Source organism: Sturnira hondurensis, unplaced genomic scaffold (assembly GCF_014824575.4).
Source record: "Sturnira hondurensis isolate 20B ecotype Veracruz unplaced genomic scaffold, ASM1482457v3 Scaffold0014430, whole genome shotgun sequence".
NCBI classification, from domain to species: domain Eukaryota; kingdom Metazoa; phylum Chordata; class Mammalia; order Chiroptera; family Phyllostomidae; genus Sturnira; species Sturnira hondurensis.
This window is the reverse complement of record NW_028087061.1, coordinates 2,601,953-2,613,958: the sequence shown is the minus strand read 5'-3', so window position 1 is coordinate 2,613,958 and position 12,006 is coordinate 2,601,953. Positions and strand designations below refer to the sequence as shown.

At 37.2% G+C, this 12,006-nt stretch overlaps 1 pseudogene; it reads left to right on the top strand.

Annotated features, from left to right (window-relative positions):
- Window positions 1-3,392: 3,392 nt before the first annotated feature.
- Window positions 3,393-4,143, top strand: LOC118998985 (casein kinase II subunit beta-like; annotated as a pseudogene).
- Window positions 4,144-12,006: the final 7,863 nt, after the last annotated feature.

Here is a 12,006-nt window from a genome sequence, read left to right as displayed (position 1 = left end):
AATTTTCTGTAAACTTCCAAAAGTAGCAATGTTTGTAGTTACTATAAATCAAGCTTTGGAAGTCCAAAAATTAAACACTTCCTTCCTCTTAGGAAAAAAATTTCAATTTTCTGGCCACTTAGAGCAGTTCACATAAGTATTGACATAGTTTATTCTTGAGTAAACCAAGTTTTCTAAATAATAGTTCTTAAAATTTCAGATTTATACAGTTGGTAATAGAATTTTATTTAAAGGCCTTAAGTATTATTTCTTTAATGAGTGCTTTTACTTAAACATTTGGAATAGCTGCTGTAATGTAGTCCTGTGTGTGATTTTTTAAGATTTTATTAATTTATTTTTAGAGATTAGGAAGGGAGGGAGAAAGAGAGGGAGAGAAACTCCAATGTGTGTTTGCCTCTTGCACAGCCTCTACTGGGGACCTGGCCCAGGCATGTGCCCTGACTGAGAATCGAACCAGTGACTCCTTAGTTTGCAGGCCAGGGCTCAATCCACTGAGTCGTACCTGCCAGGGCTTTTTTTAAAGTTGACAGATACAGTCTAATTGTCAATTCATTGAAGTTGGATCTTTTTGTCTGCCCATGATGAATTTGTGAACCATGAAGAAAATAAGACTAGAAGATGCCCAAATAAGTCAGATAATAGTAACTACAGTGGTTGCTGATGTTGAGATTATTGTTAAAGTATAATTTGTAATTTGGATGGCAGTGTTTATCTCTTTGTTGTAAACTCATAGCTGAATTACTTAAGCGCAATTACAGAATTTCCGTGTTTATTTCTTTAGAAAATCTGAAACCTAAATGGCAGATTTAAAAGCTACTGTACAATAATTGTATCTGTAAAAAAAAAACTTTATGTAGCACCTTTTTGTCATTTACAATATTATGCAATACTACTTGGGTGAGCTATTTTGGAAGTAATAACAACTTCTAGGGTTTGCTTCTTAGTACTAAACTGAAGTTACACTTCTATTGTAGGCATTTGGCAGTAAAGCAATTAAATTCATTCTTGTGTTTTTGTGTTAATGTGCTCTGAACCACTGGTCAGTGCTCCTTAGTTACTGCTTTAGAGAATGTTACTTCACAGCTCTACAGTTATTACCAAGACTACAAAAAAGAAAAGCTGTATTTGTATGCAACACTAACCCTTTTACTGCTGATGTGTGTTTCTGCTTGCTGTGTCTTGTTATGGCTGCTTGTTTGTGCTAATAAAATGTTTGGTGTCCTTGTAAAAGAAAAAAAACCCACAAAAACTAAAAACCTTTCTTGATGCCCCCAGCAGAGGGCGTGGTGGAGTTCTGCCTACCTCCTCTCCCTCCAAGTCCTGCAAGGTCTTGAAACAACACATGGGATCAGTGTATTCAGCATTACAGTCCCTGGGTTATATGCTTTCTCCCCTGCTAGCCTATGATTTCCTTCAGAGCAGGTAGTCATTCTGTAAAATCTCAGACAAGCGTAGGGCCCACTACATGGCAAGCACTCACATGTCCCTCGAGGGAAAAAAATCTGAAGGTAAAATGCTGACTTCACAGCTTGGCTGAGGACAGCCTGCCCTGAGACTGGAAGTGTAGCCTTGAACCAAGGCTCCCTAAAAAACTGGAGAGGGTGGAGGAATCTCTGGCAGTTCCTTAACTTTATTAAATCTGAAGAAACGGTGCTAGAAATAAACTTGTAAGCCTGGGAGCTGCCTAGAGGGCTGGGGCTGGGTGTGGGCTGCTGGCAGGGCTTCCCAGGTTATTTTAATCTTCTTGAGAACAAGAAATTCAAATTTCTTGTTCCAGAAAATTCTATTTTCTCTTAGATTTAATCAGAGCACCCCTAATTTGCTGAAATGTTGAACGTTTCTGTAACTCTGGAAGGGGAGAATCCCTCCTTTGTGACGACAAAGCTCATGGCTTACAGGAAAGCGAAGGAAGCACCCAGAATGTTAACAGAATTTATTTCTAGGGAGTGAAAAAACAGGAGATTCTTTTTCCTGCTGACTTTTTGTATTTTATAGATTTTTATTAAAGAACAAGTATTCTCATAATGAAAAGCTTCATTTTTAACACATCTATATTACAAGCTCAAAAAGTCTTCATTTGCAGATTTACAAAATAATGCACACTTAAAGTGTGAGGCTTCTTTGACTATGTTAAGTCCAATTTTCAGAGCACTGAGTAGAATATGTAGAAAATTTTTGTTTCAGTTTTGGGGAAGAATTAGCTCTGGATTAAATGCTGCTCTGCCCTCACCTAACAAAGCAAAGAGTGACGCCTGAAGTGGTAAAACTGTTTCCTGATCATTTAGCCATATCCCACAACAAAGCTTAGAATATTCATAGGAATACAATTGTATCCCATCCCCAACATGACAAAATTTACAATACCTCACATGATTGGTCTAGTGTCCAATTAAAGTTAACAAGTATGCAAGAAGCAGAAAAATATGAGCCTTAATGAGAAGAAAAATCAGCTGATTAAAATTGACCCAGAAAGTACATTGATGATAGAAATTACTTATTCTTTTTTTTAAAGATTTTATTTATTTATTTTTAGGAGAAGGGAGGGGAAAAGAGAGGGAGAAAAACATCAGTGTGTGATTGCCTCTCATATGCCCCCAACTGGGGACCTGACCCACAACCCAGAAATGGGCCCTTTCTGGGAATCAATAAGAAAACAATAATGTCTGAGATGGAAAAAATTCTGGATGGGATGAACAGCTGATTTAGACACTGTAGAAGAAAAAGAATCAGTGAACTTGAAGATATAGCTGCAGAAGCTACCCAAAATAAAAAACAAAAAAAGACTGAAGAAAAGAAAAAGGGAAAAGAAAACAGAGTATCAGTTTGCTATGGGACAAGTTCAAGTAGGCTAATGTACATGTAAGTAGAGTTCCTGAAAGAGAAGGGAGAAGGAAAGATAAATATTTGAAGAAGAATGGCCAAAATTTTTACAGATTTGATAAAAACTATAAAACACAAGACCCGAAACCTCAGTGAACCCCAAGCAGAAGAGACATGAAAACTACACCAAAGTACATTATAATCAATTTACTTAAAACCAGTAATAAAGAGCAACCTGTAATAAGACTAAGCCAAAAGAAAAGTTCTGGTAATTCTTAAAAAAAAAAAAAAGGCAAATCGTGAAAGCAGCCAGAGATAAAAGACACATTGCATGCAGAGAAACAAGAAAAAGATGATAGCAGATTTCTGTTTAGAAACTATGCAAGCCAGCTCCCTTTTCTACTCCTCCCTCCCCCCACTCCTGCCCCTGCCCCGCCCGCCCCCCAACTTCGCCTCCTGCAATCTAATCTGCTGCCTGCGCTTTAGCCCTTCGGGAGTAGCTGCTGTTCCTTGGAAGTAGCAACTCCCCTTCCCAACCCCAGTCCCGTGCCCCCAGTCCCAGCGCCAGTCCAGACCCAGATGTGAAGATGAGTAGCTCAGAGGAGGCGTCCTGGATTTCCTGTTCTGTGGGCTCCGTGGCAATGAATTCTTCTGTGAAGTGGGTGAAGATTGCATCCAGAAAAAATCCAACCTCACTGGACTCAATGAGCAGGTGCCTCACTATTGACAAGCCCTAGACATGGTCTTGGAGCTGGAGCCTGATGAAGAGCTGGAAGACAACCTGATCCAGAGTGACCTGATTGAGCAGGCAGCTGAGATGCTTTATAGATTGATCCACACCCGCTATAACTTCACCAACCGTGGCATCGCCCAGATGTTGGAAAACTATCAGCAGGGAGACTTTGGCTACTGTCTGCATGTGTACTGTGAGAACCAGCCAATGCTTTCCATTGGCCTTTCAGACATCCCAGGTGAGGCCATGGTGAAGCTCTACTGCCCCAAGTGCTGGAGGTGTACACACCCGTCATCAAGGCGCCACCACACACTGACAGCGCCTACGTCGACACTGGTTTCCCTCACGTGCTGTTCATGGTGCACCCTGAGTACCGACCCAAGCAGCCCGCCAACCAGTTTGTGCCCAGGCCTTATGGTTTCAAGATCCATCTGATGGCCTACCAGCTGCAGCTCCAAGCCACCAGCTACTTCAAGAGCCCAGTCAAGATGATTCGCTCATTACCCACCCCCTGCCCCTCAGTCTTTGACACCTCCATTGCTTTGCTTCCACCCTTTCAAGAACCCTTTGTGATTTTTAGTTTAAATTAGAGGAGTCATTATTGTGGTGGGAATATGAAATAAAGTGGAAGAAAAGGCAAAAAGAAAAAAGAAAAGAAAAACTATGCAAGCCAGAAGAGTGGAACAACCTCTTTTAAATACTTCAACTGTCAACCTAGATTCTACTTAGTGAAAATATCTTTCAAAAGCAAAGATGGAATAAAGACTTTTTCTGACATACAAAAATCCAAAAGACTTGCACTACAAGAATTGTGCAAGGAAGTCTTTCAAGCAGAAGGCCAATGATACCAGATGGCAATAGGGATTTACACATGGGAATGAAGAGCAACAAAAATGTAATGTGGGTAAATATTTGAATTTTTTTCTTATTTAAATCTTCTTAAAAGATAATTGGCTGTTTAAAATAAAAATAATAGCACGTAGAAGTAAAATGACAATGGCACAAAGCCTAGGAGGGAAGATCTGCAAGGGTATATCGTAATGTTCTAATACAATACATGCAGTCATATGATAGCACTTGAAGGTAGACTGTGATGTTAAATATGTACATTATAAATGCTGACTCAACCACTAAAACAACCCAATGAAGAGTTATAGCTAAAAATCCAACTATTAAAATTGTAAAACTGAATCACTAAAAATACTCGATGCAGAAGGAAGCAGAAAAAGAATGAAACAAAAAACAGATGATACAAATCACAAGGTCATAGACTCAAACCTAACCATATCAATAATCACATTAAATACAAATGGCCTATATATCCTAAATAAAAGTGATAGATTTTCAGACAAAGAAAAAAAGCAAGACCCAATTATACATGCTACCTACAGGAAAACTTCAAATATAAAGACACAAATATGTTAAAAATAAAAGAATAGAAAAAAGATTTACCATGACAACACTGTATTTTTTAAAAGTAGGAATGGCAATGTTATAATTAGATAAAATGAATTTCAGAGCAAAAATATCACCAGTCACAAAAACTATTGTTTCATTAGGAATAAATGGGTCCCTTCATCAAGAAGATATAACAACACTAAATGTTAAGCACCTAAGAGCAGATTATCAAAATACATACACAAATGTGACAATGCAAAGAGGAATAGACGAACCTACAATTATAGTTCCTAGAAGAGAAGAGAATTTGGGAATGGGAGTGTGGAATAGGGCTAGGAACAAGATATTTCACTGATTAACTTTTAAATAATTAAGTTAATTTATTTTTTAGAGAGAAGGGAAGAGAGAACGAAAGGGACAGAAACTCCCGACCTAAGCGTGTGCCCTGACCAGGAACCAAACGGGTGATCTTTCGCTTTGCAGGACAATGTCCAACCAACTGAGCCGTACTGTTCAGGGCTCACTGATCCACTTTTGAAATAGTTTTTACTATTTTAAAAGATAATTAAACAATAAAACAGAACTCAGTTCAGGCTGAGAAATAGAAAATAACAAAATATTGACCAATATCAGTTAACACGAGGGAGAGTATAATTTCTTGGAACTTTTGTCTTAGGGAGGTGTGTGTGTTGTGTTATAAAACATGGACTACAGTCAAAAAAAAGAGTGGATGGCACTGTCCCGGAAAACATTGTCTCTCCTCCTTCTCCCCTCTTTATGTTTTCTTTATCGATTTTTGGGTTGTACACATCACATTGTAGTTTATTCTTCTATCTATCTGTCTTCTTATCCAGATTATGAATACTTTCAGGGAAGGACTGTATTGAATATGTGATCTGTACATGCATGGAGGAATAACAGAATAAATAAATGGGTAGGTGAATGAATGAGTGAAGATTCAGATATATAGAAAGCTGCTCCTCACACCACATTCGGGTGGGGCTAAGAGAATGTGGGCAAAATGATTTTCAAACCTTTTTTTTCGTTGATGATACAAACAAACAACTTTTTGGAGTCAGTCTGCAACAGAGACCTCAGAAATGAGGAATATGTATTTGATCTTTACAACAGAATGAAGTTTTTCTCCTTGCTGTCCCTTCTCCTTTTTTGATTAGTTGAGTCCACTCTCCCCTATTGTTCTTTTTACTGGTTTGGAAATTACATGTTTCATTTATTTTAATGGCTACTCTTAAAATATTGCTATACATATTTAATTTGAAAAATGGAGTTAATCACCATCTCTATCTTCCTCCCGGAAAATACAAGGAACTTAAACTATGTTGTTTCTGCACTGAGACAATTATGTTAAAAAAATCTCCAACTGTACTCATAGATTTGTTTATTTCTCCTCTTATTTCTGTCATTTTGCTCTAAATATTTTGAAACTATGTTATCAAATGCACACAAAGTCAGGGCTATGATCTGTTTAATCGACCCCTTTCATCACTGGGCAGTTCGGCCTTTATCCCTTAGGAATATTCACCTCCCCATCTTTGTCCGATACCAATATTGCCGCCTCAACTTTCTCTCGGATACTCTTTGCTTGGTATATTTAAAGTGTCTCTCTCCTAAGCAGCATGTATAATTGGATGTATCAAAAGATATCTGTATCTTTTAGTTGAAATGCTTTGTCTATTTAGTTATCGATACAGCTGAGTTGAAGACTGCCATCTGGGTATTTCTTTTCTTTTTGTCCCACATATTCTTTGTTCTTTTATTCAATTTTCTGCCTACTTTTGGGTTATTCAGGGGTTTTTATTACTCCATTCATCTCCTCTATTAATTTTTAATTATACCTTTTAAAAATATTATTTTAGTAGTTTCCCCAGATATAATAGGGATCTTTGACTTATGACCTACCTTAAATTTGTTCTTTACCAATTCATGAATAATTTAACTCCATTTACCACTGTCTTGCCTTTTGTATTTTTTAGTCACGTAGTATATTTTTACATTTTATAAACTGCCCAAGACAGTGGTTACTGTTGCTTTAAGCAATCACAGTCAATTCTCTTCCACATGGATCTACGTATTGAGCCTTCCCGATGTTCTTCATTCCTTCCTGTGCTTCTGAGCTTCCTTCCCCCGGAGTCCTTGTCCTTCTGCCTGAAGAACTTCCTTTACTATTTCTTGCAGAGTGAATCTGTAGGTGATGAATTCTCTCAATTTCTGTTAGTCTAATAACATCTTTATTTCATCTTATTTTTTAGAGGATATTTTCACTGGGTACAGATTATTTTTCTTTCAGAACCTAAATAATGTCATTCTATATTCTTCTGGTTCTCTTAAAAGTCAGCAATAGTGTTGTTTCTTTGCAAGCATGTGTGTTTGCTCCAGCTGATATTAAGATTTGCTGTTCATCTTTGGTTTTTTGCAATTTGACTATGATAGGCCTATGCTTGGCCTTCTTTCTATTTATCTTGCGTTAAGTTTGCTAACCTCCTTCAATCTCTGAGTTGCAGTCCTTCATGTTTTGGCAAATTCTCAGTCACTGTATCCTCAAATGTTACTTTGCCCATTCTCTTTTTCCTGGGCTCCTAAAACACATATATTAGGCCATCTGACTACGTTCTCTGTGTCTTGAATGCTCTTTGCTGTTTTTCCCCCCTATTTTTCCTCTATTTGCTTTACTTTGAATATTATCTACTTACTCTCTTTGAGTTATATAATCCTGTCTTTTGGTATTTCCAGTCTGTTGTTAAACCCGTCCAATGAGTTTGTTATTTTCCCAATGAGTCTTTATTTCCAATATTTTGTATTTCATTTTGAGAATGTCCATTTGATTTTTTTCTGTAGATTATAATTCCCTTTTGAAATTACTCATCTTTTCATTCATTTTGTACATCATTTACTTTACTTTCTTGAACATATTTATAATAGTTATTTTGAAGTTTTTAACTGCTAACTCCAACACCTGGATTATCTGTGGGACTGCTTCTATTGTATACTTTTTCTTAATTATCAGATATTTTTCCTGCCTCTTCAAATGTCTTCTATATTTTTTTCTTAATTGTGTGCTGGATGTTGTATAAAAAATAAATACTGAAGTCAATATAATTTCTCCCCACATAGGATACGTACTTATTAGGTAAATAAGGTGAGGGACTAATCATCTCAATTCTATTGGAAACTGAGCTGTGTTGTGGCTTTAGTTAGACTTAGTCCACCTCTGGTTTCAAACGTCTCAAGGTCATTTGAAGGGATCTTTTCTTTTCAAGAGGTAGAGAGTATTTTCCCTCATATCGATCAACAGAATGTGGCTGGTCACTCACTGCCTGGAGCAGCCGTGTAAGGTCCAGGTACCCTCCTGGAGAGACCGTATGGAGAGAGAGAGAGAGAGGCCTGGCTAGCCTCCAGCTCTTCCTACCATCCCTGCTCAGGTGTCAGACATGTGTAAAGCCATCTTTGATATCCAGCCCCATTTGAATCTGTAAATGACTGCAGCCTTATGAATGAGCCCAGCTAAACCCAGCCTGATAGCAGAACTGTTAACAAATAAATGCACGACTATTGTTCTAAGCTTCTAGGTTTGGGGGTAGATTGTTATATGGCAAAGGCAACCAATATTGAAACACAGAGTATTTGAGATACAGTGAATTTCCCAATAAGTGTTTGTTAAATTAAATTGTAAGAGATTAGATGGGTAATTAGACTAGATAATTCTTAGCACTGAGATCCTATGATCCCAAGATCATTAATGACTTTGTATCATGACATTACTTCTGCTATTTCTGCTGATAAATGAGAGTTGAATCTAGTTAAGTCCTTGGGTGTCTTAGTCCATTTGGGCTACTATAACAAGTTACTACACACTGGGTAGCTTATAAATAACAGAAATTTCTCACAATTGCAGACTCTGGGAAGTCCAAGATCAAAGTGCTGGCAGATGTAGTGTCTGATGAAAAGCCATTTCTTTGTTTGTTGCTGGCCATTTTCTTGCTGTGTCCTCACATGGCAGAAGGGAGGAGGGATCTCTCTGAGGCCTCTTTTACAAGAGCATTAATCCCATCAATGATTATAAGGGTGACCTCATCACATTCCAAAGGCCCCACTTTCTAATACCATCACCTTGCAGGTTAGGATTTCAAGATATGGATTTGGGGAGCAAACATATATTCAGACCATAGCATCCCACCCCTGATAACTCTCCCACTGGCCCCATGTCCTCCTCGTACGTCATCAACTCAAAGGTCTAGTCCAAAGTCTCATCTAAATATCATTTAAATCAGATGGGTGATACTCGAGGTACGATCATTGAGCTTTCTGATATGTAACATATTTAGAGATGGCAACCTAGAGTCACCTATTTTCATCTGTTTCTCTTCCACACCTACTTTTCTGCAGTTCTATTGATTCTATTTAATTCTGCCCATATAAAAGGCATGCCACAAACCCTATTACTATAGAACATAAGCTTCCCTGAGGTTTTTTAACAGAGAAAAATTTGTGCCAACACATTTATACTTTCAGACCCAGACTATAATAGCTTTTCAATCTTTAGAACTTGCCTCTTATTTCTTATTAGAGAGACAAAAGCTTTAATGTTGACAATGCTATGAAAAGTAGCTAACCATTGATCTGTGTGTTTCTTCTTATGCCATTACCAGACTGTTTTGATTACAGTGGCCTTGTAGTATAGTTTGATATAAGGTATTGTAATCCCTCCCACTTTGTTCTTTTTTTTGTAAGATTGCTGAGGGTATGCGGGGTCTTTTTTTGTTCCATAGAAATTTTGAAATATTTTTTCTCAATCTGTGAAATATGCACTTGGTATTTTAATAGGAATTGCATTGAATCTATAGATTACTTTGGGTAGTATGAACATTTTAATGATGTTAATTCTTCCAATCCATGAAGATGGTATGTGCTTCCATTTATTTGTATCTTCCTTAATTTCTTTCTTCAGTGTTCTATCGTTTTCCATGTACAGGCCTTTTACCTCCTTGGTTCGGTTTATTCCTAGGTACTTTATTTTTCTTGTTGCTATGGTAAGTGAGATTTTTTTCCCTAGTTTCTCTCTCTGATCTTTCATCATTGGTATACAAACATGCTATCAATTTCTGAATAATGACTTTATATTCTGCTATTTTGCCAAATTCATTAATAGGTCAAGTAGTTTTTTGGTGAAGACTACAGGGTTTTCTATGTACACTATCATGTCATCTGCAAATAATGACAGTTCTACTTCCTCCTTTCCAATTTGGATGACTTTTCTTTTTCTTATCTGACTGTTTTGGCCAGAACTTCCAGTACTCTGTTGAATAAGAATGAATAGAGTGGACACCCTTATCTTCTTCCTGATCTTAGTGGGAAAGGTTTTAGTTTTGGATCATTGAGTATGATGTTGACTATAAGTTTTTCATATATGCTTTCATTATATTGAGGAATGCTCCCTCTATATCCACTTTGATGAATGTTTTTATAATAAATGGGTGCTGTACTTTATCACATACTTTTCTAGTGTCTATTGATATGATCATGTGATTTTTGCCCTTCATTTTGTATATGTGGTATACAAAATCCAGAAATAAACCTAAGTCTTTATGGTCAATTAATATTTGACAAAGGGGGCATGAACATATAATGGAATAAAGACAGCCTCTTCAATAAATGGTGTTGGGAAAACTAGACTGGTACATGCAAAAAATTAAACTAGACCACCAACTTACACCATACACCAGAATAAAACTAAAAATGCATAAAAGATTTACATATAAGTTGTGATACCATAAAAGTCCTAGAGGGAAACAATTTCAGACATCCCACAAGACAATTTCAGATATCCCACACAACAGTATTTTTGGCAATAAATCTCCTAGAGCAAGGGAAATAATGGAACAAATAAACAACTGAGACTTCCGCCAAGATGGAGGCATAGGTGGAAACACTGTGCCTTCTCCCACAACCAAGTTTGAATAAAACAAAGGATTGGAGAAACAAAGACACAACCAAAGGACAGAAAATTGAATTATACGGAAGTCCGACTACATCTANGAATAAAACTAAAAATGCATAAAAGATTTACATATAAGTTGTGATACCATAAAAGTCCTAGAGGGAAACATAGGCAAGACAATTTCAGATATCCCACACAACAGTATTTTTGGCAATAAATCTCCTAGAGCAAGGGAAATAATGGAACAAATAAACAACTGAGACCACATCAAACTAAAAAGGTTCTACATGACTAAAGAAACAATCATCAAAGTGAAAAGTAAACCAACCACATGGGAAAATATATTTGCCAATTATACCTTGGGTAAGGGTTTGATTTCCAAAATATATAAAGAACTCACACAACTCTACTCCAGGAAGACAAAAAACCCAATTAAAAATGGGTGAAGAATCTGAATAGACACTTCTCTGGGCACAGGACATGAACAGACACTATTCCAAGGAGGATATGCAGATAGCTCATAGCCATATGAAAAGATGTTCAACATCAGTAGCCATCAGAGAGATGCAAAGTAAAATCATATTGAGGTTTCGACCTCATACCTGTCAGAATGGCCATCATTAACAAATTAACAAACAACAAGTGCTGGCGAGGCTGTGGAAAAAAGGAAATGTTGGTCCACTATTGGTGGGAATGCAGACTGGTGTAGCCTCCATGGAAAACAGTATGGAATTTCCTTAAAAAACTAAAAATGGAACTGCCTTTTGACCCAGCAATTCCACTGCTGGGAATATACCCTAAGAATCCTGTGTCACCAATTCAAAAGAACTTATGCACCTCTGTGTTCATATTGGCACTATTTACAATAGCCAAGTGCTGGGAACAGCCTAAGTGCCATCAGTAAATAAGTGATCCAAAAAGTGTGATACATTTACACAATGGAATACTACACAGCAGAAAGAAAGAAGGAACTCCTACCTTTTGCAACAGCATGGATGGAACTGAAGAGCATTATGCTGAGTGAAATAAGCCAGATGGTGAAAGACAAATACCATATAAACTCACCTATAACAGGAATCTAGTGGACAAAACAAACTAA